Source organism: Scomber scombrus, chromosome 7 (genome assembly GCF_963691925.1).
Source record: "Scomber scombrus chromosome 7, fScoSco1.1, whole genome shotgun sequence".
In the NCBI taxonomy this organism is placed as follows: domain Eukaryota; kingdom Metazoa; phylum Chordata; class Actinopteri; order Scombriformes; family Scombridae; genus Scomber; species Scomber scombrus.
This window is the reverse complement of record NC_084976.1, coordinates 10341331-10363111: the sequence shown is the minus strand read 5'-3', so window position 1 is coordinate 10363111 and position 21781 is coordinate 10341331. Positions and strand designations below refer to the sequence as shown.

Below are 21781 nucleotides of genomic sequence, written 5' to 3'. Positions count from 1 at the left end.
ATTGAGAAAGATAGAGTATATGAGGGGGAAGATAGAGACTGCAAACCGTGTAGCAATTCTGTGAAAAACCACAGGAGGAGGAGGAGGTGTCAGGTGGTGTTTGGCACTGTGTGTTTCCTCTCTCTGTGTGTGTGTGTGTGTGTGTGTGTGTGTGTGTGTGTGTGTGTGTGTGTGTGTGTGTGTGTGTGTGTGTGTGTGTGTGTGTGTGTGTGTGTGTGTGTGTGTGTGTGTGTGTGTGTGTGTGTGTGTGTGTGTGTGTGTGTGTGCTTCTCAGCTCTGATTCTTTAGTGTAGTAGCAAACCCATGGGAGAAATGTGTGCATGGTATATTTCATAAAAATAAAAAAATTAGCTGGTTTGGGGGCAGCAGGTGGCAAAAGATGTCATCTTTGTAATTCTGACAATGACGAATGAAGAGCGAGCAGGTGTGAATTAAAACATGGAGTGTGTGTGTGAGAGGAAGCTAAAGGCGAAGCATGAGAAAGGGAAAAGCGTGCTGGTGACAGACTAGGAGCTAGTCTGCTGGAGAGTGGCTCTGCCCAGAGGCGAGCTAGCAGAGGACTCTTAGACACACACACACACACACCTCAATGGAGAAGGACAGCAGCCTGCCATCTAAACTTCTGTATCCGTTTCTGCACCTCTACGCCAATCAGTATGGGTGCTTACCTCTCAAGCGCCTGTGATGCGTAAACCTGCCCCTACAACCTATCATTAGTAGGGAAATTGTGCACAAAGTGATCTGTCTTTGAAGCGAAAGCTGAAGGCTGGAGGATTGACAACGGAGGCAAGAAAACCAATAAACAGCCTCTCTCCCCTGTCTTATCCAATCGGCAACTCCCTTTGCTGTCCTTTATAGTCATGTTGTGTGATTTGTATTGTGTGTGTGTACAATGTCTGTATGTTTAGTGTCTAATCAATCTGGGTCATAAAATCCTAACATTACTTATATCATATTATTAATGAAATAAATGTAATGTGTGACGGGTTTGCCTGTTATTAAATACACTTTCTTAAAACTCTCTTTTCAGAGCAACAATGCTATCACTGATTATACATATCTGTCAAGTAAACAAACCTTTATGTCCATAATTTACATTTAACTGTATTAATGTAGTGACTGACGTCTGCTATTTTTTTAGCAGTGTTCCATATTACAAATCTTTTTTTTCTTTCTATTTACATGCAGTATTTGCCCTTTGAGCATTAATTACTGATCATTGATCACTGAGTTTAAATGTAATTGCAATTGATAAATCAAGCAGCAGGTTAACTAAAAATCAGCTAAGTCACTAAGTGGGTAAGAGCCTTATACAGTGTAGATGAGAGACTGAAACACAGCCCGTTGTACAAACTGTTAGTGTGATGACAACAACAAACAGAAAGTGATGGTTTTCCTCAGCCAACTAACCGGCTACAAACTGTGTTTAATCACTTCACACTGTGATGTCTTGGTGAGTGACAACACACAGATCTCTGTTGACTTGCTTTTCTGTTAACCTTCCTCAGAAAGACTTTAAGGTCGACGACTGAAGTTTTGATTCAGCGTGGATGTTACCAGTTTAACATTTACACTTGTTTCAAATTCCTCTGAATGTCCATGAGGTGTCTTTACCATTAGTTCATTTCAACTGTTTCTGCAGGTTTCAAAGGCAGAAGTGTGAAAAGGTATGGATTTGGAGCAGGTTATGAAATAACTTCTCGAGTGCTGAGAATTTCAAAAGCGCAAAGAAGGCTCTGAAGAAATTCAAAGAACGTGAAACTGCAGTGTTTCTTCTCAGAGCTCGTAGTTCAACTGAGCAACTGAGTGACCAGGAGCCCTCGGAAATAGATCCATACAGAAATACATTCTTGGCAGCGATGAGAAATCATTCTGCAACAGCGACAACACATAGCCCCCCTCAGATGTATTTGTTAACTTGCTGAGAGTGGATGCAAAATTAGGCTAATGTCTAAGCTTTATTCTGAGTTGCAAATATTATTTTTATTTTGAACTCTTTGAACTTTGAAATTTTGTGTTGAAATTAATGCAGCAACTAGACAAAAACAAAAAACTCCACGCACCCAAATTTAAATTATTTTGCAAAGTTTTCCAATATCTTTTCCTTTACATGTAAAGTATTATGGGTAGAGTCATAATTTATTTTTAAAAAGTATTAACTTTAACATTTTCTACTGAACCAGCCACAGACTAGCCCTGTAACCACAGCTGCCCGTGAGTGAATGAGAGGCATTCTTTTCATTTCTGACGTTTTCCCAAAATAAACGATGAATAACAGTATTAAAACAAAAGTCTTGCAGCTGAAACATCATGTAGCTGTTGTATCAGTGTAGTGTGGAGTGGTTGCTCTGCAGGCGCGCTTGATTTGACTGTAACTGCGGTGACCAGGCGGAGAAAAATCTCCTGAATTTGCATCCAAAATACTGTCAAACCTTTCATGTATAATTTCCACCACAGTCTCCATAACCATCAACCAGGAAAGAGGCAGAAAAAGGCCCATCGAGGCATGAGGGTGAGCGAACAATAAAAGAACTCCAAAAAAGCATCACTCGGACAAAACAATCAATGCAGAGTAAAAAACAACATAAATCTACAGAATGAAACAGATAAAGTAGGGGGAGTTAAGAGATAGATAATCACTATAGTTATTATTCTCTTTGAAATCAAACATCCTAAGTTAAGGGTGAAAAGTCTTATTCTTGCAACTATATTTATATCCTCTTCTTATTTATTTTTTGACTCGAGCGTGGCTTCACCATGTCATGTTTTGATCCTCCAGTACACTTAGCCAGCAAATATAACTGGGACCACTATAGAAATTGCAGCTGAACATTCAATATCCAGGAACACACATTATAGACACTAGCACTGACTATCCCTGTGACAAATTGGCCACGATTTCACACATTGACCACACAATGTCCAACCATACAGAAGGTTTTGACCTATTTGCATTGATTTTAAAACAATGCTGACACGAACTGAGACCAGTGGACTGGCAAGAAGGCATGGAACCAAACAAAATGGACTTATACATGTGGAAATATTATGACCATTTAACTCATTTGCATTTTGTTGTTTGCACTACTGCAAAAACAGACAGGAAAACAAACTGTGTGACCATCTGATTGAGGTGCTGAAGGAATTTGGCTGCTCTGTGTCTAGTGTGTCATCCATCCCAGAGTATAATCAAATATCATGTATCTGTATTAATCATTTAATGTGCAAATGTTTGTCATTTCTACTTCAAGGGGGAGCGACAAGCTATTGAATTTTTTTGTATTGTGCGGCAATATGGGAGGAAAAAAAGCAGTAAAATTAATGAATATATTTTCCGTCCCTTCGACTACCGTTCAGGTGGAAGGGACCTTAAATAAAACACTTAACCCTCTGCTTCAATGGAGCTGGTCTGCCCAAGTGTAGAGTAATCCAGTTAAGCTGGGCAGCTCACAGATGTCTGACCAAATAGAGGCAGTGCACTGATGAAGCACGCTGTGTACAAATGTGATCTTGAGAAAGAAAAGAAAAAAAAAAGTGAAGGAAGCACAAAGGTGGATGCTGATTTGCATTTGCGGGCACATCAGAGTTTGGGCTGAGGTAAAAATATGTAGCAGATATTGCTTATTTTCCCTCACGCTCTCTCTTTCTCTCTTTCTCTCTTTTATAAACTAACTCAGCGGCCAACGTGGGTGTCAGAGGGGTCCTCACATGATAAAATTCAGATTATACCTCAGTCTAGGTCTCGTCCAGGTAGAGACTAAATCATCTTAAAAAATACGGGTCCCAGCATGACATGAGTTGCATTACCAAGACAGACGGTAATATTCTGTGGACATAACGACAGCATTAGCCAGAGAATAGCCAATTTAACAATATCATCAAGGCGTTAAGGTGGGAGCATGCGCCGCCGCTTGCTATTCCTCACGCATTTCGGCTGCCCTGCTGCCTCTCTTATCAATCAATCCGGGTCCCGAGGCCAGACAGGGAATGAGTCTGCCCATTCCCTTAGTAGTGCTTGATTGTGTATATGTGTGTGTGACAGGGATAGGAAAGGGGATAGTGTGAGTGCGCTTGTGTGTGTGAGACAAAACGAATGCGTGTGTAAAAGAGTATGTGTGAAACCTTGAGTTCAGCATGATGGAGGAAAAGAAAAAAAGGGAAATGGAGAAGGAAACAGTACGTGATGCTGGGTGAGAGCGCAAAATGTGGAGTGCAAAAGTGTTTTTTTTGCATGCGAGCAGTTGTGTTTGCTTAAACGCATAGAAAGTGTTCTGGAAAGAGACATTTGAAGATGTGTGAAACCCAAAGATGCTGTAAAGTGCATGCTGTACATCTAAATTCAGTGTGTGTGTGTGTGTGTGTGTGTGTGTGTGTGTGTGTGTGTGTGTGTGTGTGTGTGTGTGTGTGTGTTATGGTGGAAGGTATGTATCAGCTGGGAGCCAAACTCTCCACCTCAAGCAGTAATGCTAAGAATCATAATCAAAAAGGAACAACCGGTGAGTTTGTGTGTGTGCGTGTGGATGTGTGTCTCTGCAATGAACTAGACAGATAGTCCATACTCTAATACTCAATGACACAAGAGGTGAACTGCTTCAGACCTTGCATGCTGCTGCAGGCCACAACACCTCAGTGCAGGCAGGGAGATGGGTGCGAGTATGTGTGTGTGTGTTTGTGTGTCTCTCTGAGTGTGAGGATGCACATGTCTGTGTGTCACAACACATTCTAATCACCACCTTGACAGGCTGACGGGGCCTTGCCTAGAAATTCTGCTGCGGAGTTACACACACACACACACACACGCACTAACCTAAGTTCATATCCACTAATGTCAAGCTGGGTGGATGAATAATAGAATAAGATGGTGTCAAATGTTTGAAAGATGGTGAAATATGTCTTCTTTACTCTCCTTTTCTTACTGAGTTTTGCGAACAGATCGACATCTCGCACAAAAATAGCCTGATTGCATTTTGTCGTGGCATTTCCCCCCATTACCTTTTCCAGGCAAGATCCCGTCATGCTACCCTATGATGGTAGCACGATGAGTGTTAGATAGACCATGGATCAAGCTCGGTTTAGGAAAAATGTTGTTTGGTGGTTCTGGGGGGGGGGGGCTCTTCTAGGCTGTATTTGAGAGCAAATCTATACAGCTGTGATTGAACTGCGATGCATAGAGCGGCAGTGTTCAGAATGGTAAAAGTCAAGCAGTGGGTTTGCTTTCTTCTCCAAACTGTTGTCATTCTGGAGACCCATCAACGTCCTATCAAAGTCAACTACAAAAAGCGCAGGGAAAAAAAAATGTCATTTTGGATGCTTGATAGAACTGCTCGTTTTGGCTGGCTGCTCTAAAGGACCAATTCTGCATGTGTTGCCCGTGGTGACAGCAAAACATGCTCATTGTGGCATTTCCTCAATACAACAGAGCCAAAGAAATACACTACAAATGTTTAAGCCTGTTATATTTTAAAGAGTTTACCTGTTGTGCTGATTGGAGAAGAGTGTAGTTAATTAGTATAATTGCTCCACCCCCACCCCCCCCCCCCACACTCTATTCTCTCATTCATTTACTTCAATGGATACAGTTTTAAATGGTAAAAACAGAATGGCTTTAAGCATCTCTGTGTACATATGTATTTTGGATGCACACTTTTCAGTGTAAATCCTGTTAAACATTCTCTTGACACACCTGGCTTCACCTTTTCTTTTTTTTTTCCGACAAAACTAAACAAAACACTTCGTCTTCTATTGTCGACTATGGAGTACAAAGTGAATCTCAATGTTTGAAGGCCTTGAGACGGGCTGCTGCCTGTTTTGGCTTGTTTTTCCTGATGCATCTTTCTGTTTATCCAACCTCGCTCCTCCTCTGGCTTCCTTAAACAAGAACGGAGAACGCCTGACTATATAAATGCACTTTTTGTCCTCCTCAGAGTCCCTTCATCACATTACAAATCACTGCTGATCTGCAGAGTCCTCAACTCCTGTGCATTTTTCAGTCAATAGAATTCACCTTTGAGAAAAAAGGCTGTGTGCCGGTGGAATGAAATATAATGAAGCTGCAAAGTGAAAACAATGCCTACACAATGAATGAAGGAGGGGGGGGGGGTATTCTCAAGGACACTTGAGATCTGACATTAAATGCGGTACAATATCTGTATCCTGCACTGCTGCGGTTAGATATTAAGAAAAAAAAATGCATCCGAGACTAAATGACATTTTCAAATATACATAATATTGTCTGTCATTTCAAACCTCACCCACACTGCCGACGTGTACCAGAGATCTAACTTGATAAAAGCCCCCCTGATGTAAGCATCTGAAAATCCTGTCTCCAGCACGAACAGGCAGTGCCTTCAACAAGGTTCCAGTTGCAGTCATTATGCCGAGCCTCTTTTGTCCAACAGGCGCCACACAATGTGCCAATTAGGCCTTGAGCTAACAGACGCTGCCCTTGAGCGGCCTGCTAAGTGCCACCTACATAAACCCTGGATTGATTTCTCTTATTTGTTGTCAATCTCTCTTTCTCTGCCTGTCTCCAAAAAACAACAGCAACAAAACAGTCTCCTCCCAGCAAACAAAACAACAAACACACACACATAAACATATGCACACATACACATACAGTTTGTTACAAGAGAATGGCTGACTAAGCAGCTCTCCTCGTGTTAAGCAAGCACAGGACACGATGGTGGCTTCCAGGCACCACCTACTGCTCTTTCGAATAAAGAGAACCCAAGATGAAAAAAGATGAAAAATGAACATACACGCTAGCTTAAATACTAAATTCCCTTCCCCTAAGAACTGTACGAAAAAGAAAATAAACAGCATACAAAAGAGCTAACTGTGCTCAGAGGCAGTGTCAATTATAGTGTAGATATTAGCATGGCAACGCAGCTACGAGATTAATGAGGACTACCACTGAACATCATTAAGATACACTGTACATGCGAGATAGAAATAGAGGTTAATAGCGGAAAGATGAAGGGAGGAGACAGAGGAAAAGGAGGGAAGAGGAGGACAACTGACCTGCTTTTCAGCTCTGAATGCTAATTTACTAAGTGAGCAGACAACGCATATGTGTGTGTGTGTGTGTGTGTGTGTGTGTGTGTGTGTGTGTGTGTGTGTGTGTGTGTGTGTGTGTGTGTGTGTGTGTGTGTGTGTGTGTGTGTGTGTGTGTGTGTGTGTGTTATAGAGAGAGATGACACTGCAAGAGAAGCCTGACCTTTGACTATTGATCTCAAAAGGGTCAGTATGTAGACAGGGAAAAATGATGATGTCGTGACCTTGCTTATATGGAGAGCAAGTAGTAAGAACGAAAACCTGAGAAAACTGTTGAGTGACCCGAACCATGACAATAATTATGACATTATTCTTAAGTCATTTAAAGTCCCCCCTCTGCTCAAAAAGTGTGTTTTTCTTTTAGTTCCTGCAGCTGGATGTTTGAGCTTCATTGTGCAGGATGATGTATGTGCAGAGTTTGACACCAGAGGACTGTTCTCACATTCATCTGCTGGAGGAGGAAAGTCTCTCTGAGCTCACTGACAATCCAATTTTGAGGAGTGCACCTACGAGCATGATTTGTGACATCACAAATAGTTTGGAGGGCAATAATGGTGCCTGCAGTGTATTTACACTGAGAAACAAACTTTACTTTTTAGTGAAGTATGAGATATCTTGTGTCCAGCAGTTCAACTTTTTAAACTAACAATATTTGCATATTCGTAGATTCTGGGATTTTTAAGAGAAGCAGTAGATGTAATTGTAAAGATTATAACAAGATAATTGAGCTTTTTTTTGTGGAGCACAATTCCACAGACCCAAATTATTAGTTAAAGAACAGTAATTGATATGCATCTTAAAACGGGATGGGATATTTAAAGCCTGACTGAGTTTAACTAAAGAAATCTGTCAAAATATGACACCTAGTTTGCTTTAAATCATATTTCATTTTTAAAATCATCATTTCCAGCACACTGATTCTAAAAACTTTAATGGTACTGTCAACTTGGACAGGTGTGACCTGACAGGATAATCAACATTTTTCAGCATCGCTGTGATAATGTGAAGGTATTCGATTGTTCAGTTGGGTTGATGTGGTGACTGCGAAGGCCATAACATGATTCATATCATGTTCATACTCCTCAAACCATTCAGTGACCCCCTATGTCCTAAAAACAGGGCAATATCGTCCTGGAGGAAACCACTCCCATGAGGATAGAAATGTTTCATCAAAGGATAAAGGTGATCTCTCAGAACTATTTTGTATTGATTTGCAGTGACTCTTCACTCTAAGGGGACAAGTGGACTCAAATCATGCCCCCCACAGTATAACAAAACCACCAGACAATAACTTCAAACACATTCTTTCCTTCTCTAAAGATAAAAAAAAAACTTTTTTTCTCCACATTCTCAAGGTCAGCTGGTGCTAACGGGAGAGAGCAGATACTTTGTCCTTCTGTCGCGACATGACATTTTGTCCGTCCGTGAGGCCGTCTTTCGGAAAGGCAGGTAGCAGTGATAAATGCAAGAGTTGCCGGGAAGTAAATGGTGGTATCGAGTTGTGGTCTGGTCTGGGTGTCAGGAGAGGCGCGGGGCTAATTTTCAGCAGCAAGCCTATAATGGGATGTGTGTGCCGTGTCTGTGTGTTTGTGTGAGTGCACCCACCGTGGTCCATGTTCCACCTGGCACAGTGGATTAGGTGCAATTTATCTTGGTTAAGCAAGCCCTGCGGAGAGCTGCCTGCCTTACACACGCACGCAAACACACTCGGCGATGCTGTGATGCTCATCAGGGGGAAGAGTGAGAGCATAGTGAAGCTGCTGCTCTGTGTGCATAACGCGTAGACGACTTCACCGTATGCACATTTGACAGCGCCGCTTGTCACAAAAGGCTTTGTTTTTATAGGAATGGGAAGATGATGTGGAAGGTGAAATTGTGTGTGTTTGTTTGCTCACGTGTGTATATCCTAATTTCTCTTTTTGAAAAGGAGAAAAAACAATTCTACTTGATCTTGTCAATGTTCATTTAACAGCATTTGTGCCAGCAATAGGTAAATTGCAGAGCGTGTGTAGTTTGGATGGTAACATACCTCTGCAGTCCTGTTAAGCTTCACGTTATATTTACTTGTTTACACGTTATACAGACTACATGTGCCATCTTTACATTCTAAAAATATAGAAAAAAACATTCAAATTAGAAACTGGTACAGATGGGACATGTAGGACAACTTCCAAATGAATTAAAAAATATCCTCTCTTTGTTGCTTAAAATCCAGCCCAATAGCTTTCAGACTACTTAAAACAACACAAAGACAGACCCTGTAATTACACACTTTTAATGGTTCCAACTTTGTTTTTCTAACATTCTTGTTAAACCCTCCATGTCCTCTCCTTAAATACCACCAATTATTCTCTCTCTCTCTCTCTCTCTCTCCAGATGCAGCCCAGGTGTAGCTACTTTCCTCTCTCCTATACAGACCTCGGCATCTTTGCATTAATCACGGCGCCGCCTACGTCACCAGTCTCATCCAGATCACACATGGGCTCACAATGTGGAATAACTCAACGACCATGCGCGTCTGCATGAGTAAACATAGTAGCATCCATGATTTATGCAGCCTAATAAAAAAAAAGGAAAAGGAGGGAGGAGGTATTTCAGACATCCAGGATTTAAGAAGTAGGAGTCTTGTTCAATTTTTATCTACAAGACTGTGTACATAAAAACCCCATAATTCCTTGTCACCTTGAAGGCCAAAGGGGGAATTAAGCACTTACTGTACTGGTGTGCTACTGGTGTTTACTAGTCTCTCTCAGTCGCCAAGTTATTAACTGTTCATTCCTCTATTTTGCTCACCGTGAAAAACACTCCTCGCCTTTCACCGCCGCTCTCCCACTAACTCATCATTGCCATTTGTCTTCTTCATCCTCCCCATCTAGCTCCATTTTTTTGCCGGGTGATTCTTTGCCACCAAATCTCTCTCACAGCTGTTTACTTTTGCTGTCTATCTTTTTTTTTCTATTTTCTCCTGTTTCTCCTCTGCTTGGCTCCTGCCGTAACTCTCAATCTTTTGCTTGGTTGCTCTCATTTTCCCCTCATAACCTTCTCTCTTCTGTGTCATCGCCCCATCCTACAACCCTCCTTTCCCCTCTCTCTCTCTCCCTCTCTCTCTTAGCCATCCTCAGCCCTTCTTCATTTTCTCTCATCCTTTTCACATTCTTCTCTACTTCTTACCTTTCTCCCTCCCCTTACTCCCTGCAGCCCACCTGGATTAGCAGCGGTGTGCAATAATGCATTCTGACCCCACCTCCACACACACACACACACACACACACTTTAATATGGGGCAAAATCGTGATGAGACAAAGGAGCGGATGAATAAAACAGTGGAACTGATGGCGATGGTGACGGCACCCGGGGGACCCATACTCTTGATTTATAACGCTGGGTGAGCATTCAAAAGCAGATACAGGCCTGGTTCACTACTAACAGCCAGTCTCACAATTGCACTACAGCGAGTGAGCGAGAGAGAGAGACAGAGAGACAAGGTAAGAGGCTCAAGACGATAAGCAAAGACAATAAGTGAGGGGAAAAAATCCGAATACATAACAGTACACATGATATCTTCAATATTGGTCTGCCAAGTGATTTCTAATTACTAATTAGCCTCAGTGAAGGAGAGCAAGGAAAAACGGAGGAAATCAATTTCCCATTTGGGGCAGGTAGCGTGATCTATTGAAGGGCTAACCCCAAGGAAGACCTGATCAGAAAGGGAGATAACTTTTTTTTTTTTTTACAACACACACACACAAACAAAACTGCATCCTGAATAATATATTTACAGCGAGGAGTGGGGAGATCATGGCAGAGGCGTTTTTAATCCCCCTGACTTCAATTAACCCACCATGAAAATGTCTGCCACAGACGACAATTAAAGCTCAGAAATCCAAGGACTAACCTTGCAGACCCTACTGGAGAAAAATGCTGATGTAATTGGCCTTAATTAGTTATGTTTGTGCTGCACTTCCATTGCTTTGCTTTGGTTTAAGAAGATTAAGTTTTTGGTTTTTTTTGTTGTTTGGTTTTTATTTGTTGTTGCACACATCCCATCCAGCGGACACTTCTTTTCAATGTGTTCCCCTCTGTTGCCAGCTACTTTCATAATCATGCCCACAAACAGAAATATGTGACTGTCATGTATTTATTTATTTTTTCTTCTGTACAATCTTCAATTACGAAGAATTGCATAAACCTTTAGCGATAATTTGACAGCATGATTTATTTAGCTGTTTTGTAATCACTTCACGGTAAGAGAGAAAATTCAGTTTCAGTCACCCCGGGTTAAAAACAAAACCTCTCAGCATATGTTCGTTATCAAGTCTTATGATGGAGGTGCTGTGCTCCACAAAAAACTATTTTCAAAAAAAGAAAGGTCTGTCTTTATATTAAGTAGTAGCAAATTATGAAAAGCAATTTTAAGCTGCATTAATGTTCATATTTCAGCTGTGAGTTCTCCACTCCCTAAATCTCATTTAGACAGTTTAATGTTATTCCAAAAACCTGCACTAATATCTCACTCTTACAGACAGTTAATCAAATGCAGAAAACATTTTAGGGGTATTAAAACTCATATCTGACACATAAGCTTATAACATATAATGCCATTGGACCGCTCTGGATTTCCATTATTACAGCATGCTATTACAATACAGGCAATTGTTAGGGATGGTTTTGCATGCAAAACACAGCCATTAGAATCTAAACATGCATTAGTTCCCAGCTCCTTTGAATTACCCATGCGGCAGAACTCTGCTGAAGCATGAACGCCAGTTAACTTTGTCAAGTGTAGTTCAGCCTGGCTTTGAGTCCATTTCAAATTTGGTTTTCTTTGATATCAGAAGAAGCAAGTTTGCTAGTTTATGAATAAAAGCATCTGAGGCAGACCACAGGAGCAATGTGAAAATGAAGGGACTGGAGGATAAAAGGAAGGCAGACAGACTGCAATCCACTACAATCTCAAGAGAAGGAGACAATTCAGTGGAGGTGTCAAGGACCATTGGATGGACAATGATGGATGGAGCATAGCCAAACAAATCTGGAGCAGCTGCTGCAGCTTTCCTGCCAGTTAGTCAAAGCAGAATTGATGATTTACACAATGCAAAATATAAGTTGCCTTCACCAAGAGCAATGTTTTCCTCCATTAAAGAGGGACAGTGTCAACCCAACATGGGCACCTACCATGGAAACAAAGGGGATGCTCTGTTTAATTAACTCTTAATACTTTAATTGATATATTGAATGTCTAAGGCAATCAAGAATATAATGTAATGTAAAATATAGGTGGCAGTAGCTTATATTATATAAATATAAGAATCAATTAACAGTCTTGCATAAGCCTAACTGCTACAGCAGCAGTATAAATTAAAATTTCTTACAAAAGACTGAAATACAGAACAAATTTTACATTAACATTTAACATAATTCTGTGGGTATCAAGTGGCAATGAAAGGTTGAGCATATTTCAGTGGAACATAAAACATCAAAGGTGAAATGTCACTTCCCCTTGTTATTCATATTCTCTTCTATTTTCATTGCACTTACCGGCAGATGACAGTATTAATATCATTTTCTAGACATGCACCAATGCCACTTTGATAGATTCAATAGAAGAACCACTATATTGAACAAATGAGGCAACACATGAATCAGTATGAGAATCACTATACGACAGAGGCAGCTCACTTCAGGTGTTATTTTGTTCCTGGATGGTGTTAGCTGGCCGCTTCATCTCCCCAACCTTCTCTCACCTGCTGTATCAATACGGTTGCTTGCTGCAGCGGACGCTATGCACTCCTGAAATAAATGGATGGGCTACACTTGTTCACTTTCAACTGAAAAAAGTACTTACTGAACCAAAGCTAAGCTCATTTAAGAAGTAAAAGTTAGTTTTTTAAGATATAGTGACATTAGCTTGAACCTCTCCACTACATTCATGGTAATGTCTGCACATTGTCCGCATAGTTGGAAAGATTATGGCTTGTTTTGCCTGCTTTAAGAGAACACTGCCATTCAATCTTATTCGTTTAAAAAATATATATTAAAGGAATTAATATTGTGCTAGATATTATTGTATGATAAGAATATTTGAACATTTTCAGTCATGTTGCACAATGCTAGTCAGAAGGCAACCACGCTTTCAGTATGCAACACAACACTTGGATCAAGCAGAGGCTTGTTGGAACAAAGAGCTGCACACTGATGAAACAAAAATTGAACTCTTTGGCCATGATCGCAACAGTCGCAAAAAAAAAGAGAAGCATTTTGGGGGGAAATACATACACCTTGCAAACCGTTGCACATTGCTGTGGATTTATTATGCCTCAGAGTAATGTTGCAGCCAGAGGCACAGGAGGTAAAGACCTTTCTCACAGCAGACATTTTGACTTGTCACAGCAGCAAAAGCACAGGTGTAACTAATAACATAATGATAGCTCTGTTCCATTTAGGTTCCAGTAAGCCATACCAGTTAGCCAGCACGTACTACTGCAGAGCACCTACACAGAATACAGCCCTGATTAATGTTGCTTGTTACAACTGTGTTCAACAAGTCTGTATGTCTGCTTGGAGAATGGGATATACTGTTCTAGGGAAGAATGGATCAACTACTAATGGAAACTAATGGCAGTAAGAGTAAGTAAAGAAACTGAGGCTCAAACAAGGTTAGATGTTGCAACAAAAGAACAACTCTAAACATGTTTGAAAATGAACTAAAAGCTTTTCCCAGACTTAAAGGTCTGGTACTATGGGCCTTTTTGCCTCATTTTTATAGATACCGAGTCTATTTTAAACGTATCCGTGAGATGTTATTCACCAAAAGTTGTTTAGATTTCTCTAAATCCATCTTTCCTTACATCCCAGACCCAACAACCCAACCTAAGAAGCTTAGCATTAGCACACTTTCAGTGTCCTGCTTTGCTTATCATCAGACTGAAATTCAAACTCCAACTACAGAAGTTATGTATGCACTCAGTGTAGTGCTGAAGCTTCCCTCGCACTCTTAATGAGAATTTTAAAATTTCCTAGTAACAAGTTTAGACTCAACACCTCTAGCTCCTGAGCTGCAAATTTCTAAATAAGTTAAAAAGGCAGAGGAGATAGAAATGAATTATTTTACAGCAGAGGAGGGCCCCAACCATCACCATAATCCATTCCAACGCTCATTTCTCTTGTTTTCCACACTACCAGTGCTTTAAATAAAAATGAAAATCTGTTAAAGCTCAATCATCCAGTGCAATCCAAGAATATTTCTAAACTAGGCCTATTCTACAAACAAGAGTGGGGATTTAATAAGAAAAACACCCTAAAGCCAGAACAGAGAGACTTAACAGGTGGAAAGAAGTGAAGAGAGCGCTATCTGCCAAGAGTGGAGTTATTAAGTGATGACTGATAGGGTGCCTGTTGCTTAAACCTTTGTAGATGCCACGGTTTCTCCCAAGTTGTGAAAATAAGCTAATTAGAATAAGAGCAAAGTCAAGTTTTCAGGAAAGTATGAACTTAATCTGATTGGGCCTCAGCTCAGGATTACAATGGTCTATATTTAAGAAGGGTTAACCCTAACCAACCCTAACCATGTCCAAGGAAAGAGAAGGAACTGCTGTAGTCTACTTCTTTAAGCGTTTTAGTCTCAGCAGCCATACTTGCCTTACAGAGAGGCATATTCTCCATCTCACAGCCCAATCATATTCCCTTCAATCTGAAGTTGTGTGGCTAATTGGTTTGCTAAGTAATTCAAACAGTGGCAGCGGGAGTGACATAAACAACAAATAAACTGCAAAGAAGGTGCCAATCAGCAAAAATCAGCCTCGTTAATGACTACTGGTTGTTTGTACATCAAGAGCACTTTTGCGTGCTCTTTTTTTTTAAATGAAGTGTCTCATTAGGACTGGAACAGCTAAAACCTTGTTATATGTTGTCATGTCATATGTCCAAATGAAACGTTCCTTGGCTAAGAAAAGAATCGCGTGTTGGCGTTGGAAGAAGCCTACCCGTAAAAAGCACATCTCTAATTACTGAATCAGGACACATCACAAAGCAAGCGCCCTTAAAACTTGTTTGATTCACCAGTGAGACAACTGCTCCCATCTTCTGGGCCAATCTGAGGCAAGACGGAAGGAAGCCCAGACTGGGGGGTTTGGCAGCCCCTACCACCTGTGCTGGGCAGAGAGCTAGTAGCTTGGCATGAGGCAGCAGGATAACCAGAAGGAAGCAATGTGGAGTAATAAACTACTTTAAGGGGAGGACATAGAATACCATATTAAAATAAGACATGCATGCAAAATGGATTTAGGTTCATGTGAGAGAATTGTAGTCTCAATTCAAATCTATAATTTTCCATTTTACTAGCATTGCTGTCTTTTTGGCATTGTTACCTTCAGTCTAGTGGAGGCATTCCCTGGAAAGAGATACTGTAATTACTCCACATATTTAATTCATCATCGATTCACTGCTCTATTACCAAAAAGCAGAACACAAACCTGTTCGTGGCTATTTAAGTCAATAATTTTGATAAAATGAACGCATCATTTCTGGGACATAATTATCCCGACAGGACATTGATTGGGTGCTTACATCATTCCTGCCTCCAATGGTATTTTGCTTAATTAATCCTCCAATGGTCAGGGCAGACAATACTAGAGAAAAGGTAGAGAAGGAGGAAGAGAAATATTAAAAAGAAGGGCTAAATGCAAGGTGTCGAAGGAAAGAAGCAGAGTCAGTGATTGTGATAGAAGAAAGAAGAGAAATGGTTGGAGAGAAGGGCGGAGGCAGCCCTTTTACCTGCAGTGAGTTAGAGAAAGAAAATCAGGAGAAAAAAAAGACTGGGGAGGAGGGAGGGAGGAAGGGAGGGTAGTGGAGGGTGAAGGGAAAGAAAGAGCGGGCTAATTTTGCTCTACCTTCAGGATACCTCCACATGCTGCTGAATTCTAGTGACACGGGTTGCATATCTAATGTACTTAGTAAAAATGGTCCCGAGCAACAGTTCGTTTGATACAATCTCTCCTTAAGAGTCAAACAGGCAAATCAATCATGCTTTATAAGCCTGGGAAATGCACCGAGCCACACTCCATCAGCTGTTTAACCAACTGATAAACAATGTAAGTGTTTGCTAATATTTATGTCAAGATTTTAAGCAAAATATATCACATACTTAATACAGTTATCATACCTTGAGATAAGAACTAACTTAATGATGCACTTTACATATACGCTGGAGTTTTTATTCCGGTGCACAACCCCACATAAATACATATCTACATCTGTTTGGCTTGCTAAACAGCTTGGCTTAGTTCATAGTGCGTCACTCCTCTGCTTTTTGGGACCGGGCAGTGGGCTTTGTGCAGTGTGCAATCCATTTGTATGAGCTTTTGAGACGCGAGCAGCTGCCTAGTTTAGTTTGGTTGTATTTTTTTTAATGATAGCGGTCGGTGAAAGTATAAAGTATAATTGAAAACATTTTTGGTAAAGCTGCATTAGAACAGACAGGTGAATCACATAACATGCAAGAGATGAAACAAGAAAAAGAATCCACTCCTACGCACTGTCAAAACTTTTAGTGTAGAGACATTTTCAATAAACAAAGATACGTGTTTGACTAGAATTGCAGTGATTATAGATTTTGATCGCACCATTATAGTCAGAGGAGAAATCAAGGTTTCACAATTATTATGCATTCATTTATTTCACAACACTACCAGCTTGTTTTGTTTTCCAATAGGGAGCATAACACAAAAACTTCACCAAGGATTCTGCAACAGGAATAAGAACAATGAAAATAAATAAAGCATGCCAGAACAAACTTTGTGAGACATTACAGCAATGACTTTAGTTGATATCTAATATTTAAAATATTGTATATTTTAATTATCATTATTAAAATAAGATGAAGATGAACTCATTAATCACCTAAGGGAAAATATAACTAATGTTGATAATAAACTAAAGTGTTTTTCTCATCAACTGTCATCAATGCTTATTTATTTAGTTAATTGTTCATTTATTTCAATTTTACATACATATATATACAATTATTATACAATTATACAAAATCTAGTCCATTAGTTTTGTTTTGCAGTTTTAGTAAAAATAATAAAAACACTGAAGACCTTGAAGAGATTACATAGTGTTTTGGTGAGTATTTATATTGAACTCTCTACCAACTCAATGTCTCATTATGCAACTTGCCATTAAAGTAATGTTTTAGTGTATTAATACTTTGTGTATTACCTTCACTTGAGCATGTATAGCCAGATGATGATCTCTAAAATGTTTCATTAAATTTGCGTTCTTTAGCTTAGACTTTTCTTTGTTTTACAAAATGGATATCTGTCTTCTTCAACAACCCTGTAGCCATTCTTTATGTATCCAAAATACTCCCACACTGACCATTTAAAGCATCTGGTGAATACAACACTTCAGTGTTGGTCCCTCAGTCATTAACAGAACACTTCTCGTTTCCGTGATCTAATGTAGCCCTCCCCCCAAACATAAATAAAGTGAGTTGCTCTCGCAACAGCATGTGTTACTTTGTGTACTTGAACCATTTAAAGCTGGTACACCAGCTTTGTTTTGGTCGTCCCTATGGACTTTTTTAAAAACAAATGCCTCATTTTGTTAAATTTTTTCTCGAATTAAAACCCTTGTTCAAAGAAAAATAGCCATAATGTCTCCTTTTTTGAGAGTGTGAACACAAACACTGGGTGAAGCTGAGCCTTTACAGTGACGTTTTAGAGCGTGGTTAATCCCTGCATCTCCAGTGTTGACAGTGTGCAGAGGTTGGAGAGATCCACTGGGAGCCAACTTTAAAAGACTGGCACCATGATAGTGTAGAGTTAAGTCTTGATTCTCAATGGGATTGGCAGTACTAATGACCTTCTCACTCAAAGACTTAATGTCACTGTCAGTATTGCTTAATGTAGCTTTAGCCCTCATTGAAGAACTGGAGTGCTATGCTAGTAGCATTTTTTGCTCTTATGTAACAAATATTTACAACTTCTCTTGAACCATTAAAACTAAGGTGGAGGATGGGTTTTTGTGTGTGTCAGGGGGCAGTGAAGGGGTAACAATTACTGCCTTGCAAGCTCTGATGTAAATTTCCTTTCACCAATAATCTCTCTGTACCAGAATACCTCTTCTTTGTATTATCACTGATGCCTCAACAAAAGAGGAAGGCCTGAGCACATTATTAACATGCCATTTGCGTGCATCCAGTGCACAAAATGCATTGAGAATACCCCATGCAATCCTACATCTCTCTCCATATATTTTGTCAATGATGCAAGGACCAAGCACACAAGGACATGAGGAGATAGGTGCACTGGTGTTCAGCCAAGGTTTTCTTTTATTTATTTATTTTTATCCGAGACTGATTCTGCTGCTCGCGCTCTATTACTCCCCTTGTCTCACTCATACTGTAGCCTCTGACAGTGTGTCCTGCAAGTGCAGCTCCACACTGGCACCTGTTGATGAAAAAGCAGTATAGCACACATTCTCAAACACACATACGCACACACAGACATGCTTGCTATCAAACACACATACACACACAGTCTTGCAGCTTCCAATTCTGTCCATCTTTCCTTAAGGGATAGATTGGAGGAGTAATTTGATTTGAAGGACCAGGCAATGAGTCAATGTAAAATGATTCAGGTATATACACACACCAACATTTGTTCAGGCACAAACACACAGAAAACAGACAGATATATCCACAAATGCAGACCTTGTAAGCAAAACGTGTCCAGGGTGCACGATTGGCTATTACACTGGCGCGTGCTGCTCTGCTGAGTCATGCTTTGACCCAAAGTCTCACAACACACAACAATCTTTATCTGAAGGTGTAAAGATTAACTGATATGAATCACAGAATCGATACAACACTTAAAGATACAACAGTCCTAGCCACATTCAGAGAGAGAAATTCATCAAAAATGTATACAACTGTAAAACACTAGTAATTCACTGTCAGCGCTCCTGTGCCTCTGGTGTTTGTGTGTTTGTGTATGTGTGTGTGTTTCTGTGTGACCTGCCTCTCTCCCATTAGGTTTCATAAACCTACTTCAGGCCACCCACTTCCAGGAATAAAAGCTAGCCTGGTACAAAATGAGAGTGCTGATGGAAACATTACTTCTAGTACAAATAAACCGAAGTGTGAACAACTACTTCCAAAGCACACTGGCCCCTACATTAAAGCAATAATTGAGTGATAGTTTATTTGCAAGAACAGACACTCATCTAGTGTTATTGAAATGACTGGATTTAGGCAGGTGACTCTGTAACAGCCTGTCAGCAGTGTGTTACTGAAGAGTATCAATTCCCATTGTTTGTCATTATTAGCATGGTATTAATCCCTTGTGGTTTTTAGCCAATGAATGACATTGTATCTATTTTGTATCAGGTTGATGCATTATTTACCATGACAAGAACTGCATCATTTGGGAGGGATAGATACACACTCGTAGCCTCTTGGCATTCGTGTAGCAGGTGGGCTCTGGAGCTTCAGCAGAATATCAATGTCTCAGAGAGTAAGTACAAAGATGCTGCGTAAAGACATGAAACTAACATTCAGGGGTGTGGGGTGTGGGGTGGGGGGGTGGGGTGGGGGTGGGAATGATTCTCAAATGCGTCACGATGTGGACGATTCTCAATCGAATGTCCAAAATTGATTTTCATGTTGGTTGATAATTTGATGTTGATGGATTTAATGAATAAAATGCCTCTCTGAGATGAACAGAAAGTATACTGTGAATGTTCTACACCGTCACTCAGAGACTAACGTTAACAGAGCAGCAATCAGCACTAACAATTTAAAACCAACTCTGTAGTGAAGAAAATAACTTTGTTCTCAGTCTGTTTCACATCAACAACCCTGCACCCGCTCAGCATGTTGGACAGTGATGACTTCCTCTGAAGCTGATGGAGCAGGCTGCTCTCCACTGCTGCAGGCATGACGTTTATAACACAGCAGAGCACTCTGCCTCCCCCTCAGTTTGGGGAGCATTGATTGTAATTGCCAGTTTTGTGTCATATTGTAAATGTGGAATAAGGACACCAGCTGATGGTATACTGGACCAAGACACTTTAAAATAATCCCACCTTTTCTATTCAATCCATCAAGAATCAGTTTTGAATTGAATTGAATAAGAATCAAATCAAAAGATTCCCAAACTTTCCCACCCATAGTAGCAATTAGTAGCTACAGGGTGGGGGAGACGGAGAAAAATGATTTGGCTGGTCAGCTGTGTGCGTGGGTAGAAAATGCAGGCTGGAGTATGAAAAGAAAGAGGAAAAAAAAGAACCAAATGTACAGGCTTTAAATCCATTTTTCATGTTTCGTCAGTGTGATCATTTTATATCTTCAAGTTGTTCTTTCATAGCTGTGATTTGCTGGATAAAATTCTGTCTTCGAATACATTTTGTGAGCAGAGATAGATCCTTCTGTAGTCTGCAGTCGTCTACATTTTACTGTACACTCTCGATCCGAAATCATTTCGACAACCGCCAGTAAAAACCCAACATGAACCACTCCCAACACATTTCCATTTGAATGTAATTCCACACTGACAGATAACCTGAAGTCTGACACCTTCTCGCAGGTGGATCAAAAGCCCTGTTGAGAGGGATTCTGTTGTAACTACGTAAAATTTCCCAAAAGGTTCGTAGTACGGTGCTCCTCACTGAAGCCCTTGTTAACTTACAGGGAGTGACAGATGGAAAAGCCAGAGCATCAAAAGTCAACAACACAACAAGCTGAGACACTCCCCACCGCCGATGCACACACAGGGAGGGAGATGTTCCTGACACTAACAACCTTTAGCCACCATTGGCGCCTGTGTATCTTGCAGAATTTTTGACAGTTGCTCGTTAGCGGCAGAGGCCTGTTAGAGCGGGATTTTCCTTCCCATCTTTCAAACTGGCTTGTAGCGGATCTTGCCGTGCTAACAAGGTGCGAGTAATGACAAGGCTTGATAGGGGGAGGGCTGAGGTCATAGGACGTGGCATCCTTTGATACAAAAGCTGATGAGAGGAAGGAGGGGACGGGGTGGGAGGGCTTGCATATGGGGATAAAGACTGAAATCAAACCCGGGGCACGTTCACGCCGCCCACCTGTGACACAAAGAGTGAAGCCGTTCCATCTCTGTGCCGCTGCCCTCAAATATCAACCCTGCCGCTAACAGTGTAGGACACCCAGTACCTAGTTAGCTTAGTTAACAGTCAGCGTCGTCCTCGAGGCTGTGCCTTGGGACCACACACACACACACACACACACACACACACACACACACACACACACACACACACACACACACACACACACACACACACACACACACACACACACACACACACACACACACACACACACACACACACACACACACACACACACACACACACACACACACACACACACACGGCTCAGAGGAAACGCACACAGACATTAAGTGAGTTGCTGATGTGATCAAACCTTGGCTCCCAGCCTCCATAGTTTATTTCTTTAAGGCTTGTGGTATTTTTGGTGTGCTAAAAATGGCAAACCCTAACCTATCCCTCAGGAAGACATCTGTGTGAACTAATACACAGTTTAGTATTATATTGTTTCCTGTCACACTTGTAGTTCGGGACTGGAGATAACATTTGTTCTGAGCCACAGTATGGCTGCATTTCTACAATCAGTTAAAGCAGGATTTAAGCAGCAGTGATCACTTTTTATTGATTTAGACTGACACAATGACTG

The 21781-nt window shown here is 40.7% G+C and overlaps 1 protein-coding gene across 1 annotated transcript in view; it reads right to left on the bottom strand.

The window, feature by feature from the left end:
- The window catches only part of LOC133983282 (eukaryotic translation initiation factor 3 subunit H), a 63453-nt gene that overhangs the window by 32701 nt on the left and 8971 nt on the right, over positions 1-21781 (bottom strand). The window lies entirely within an intron of this gene.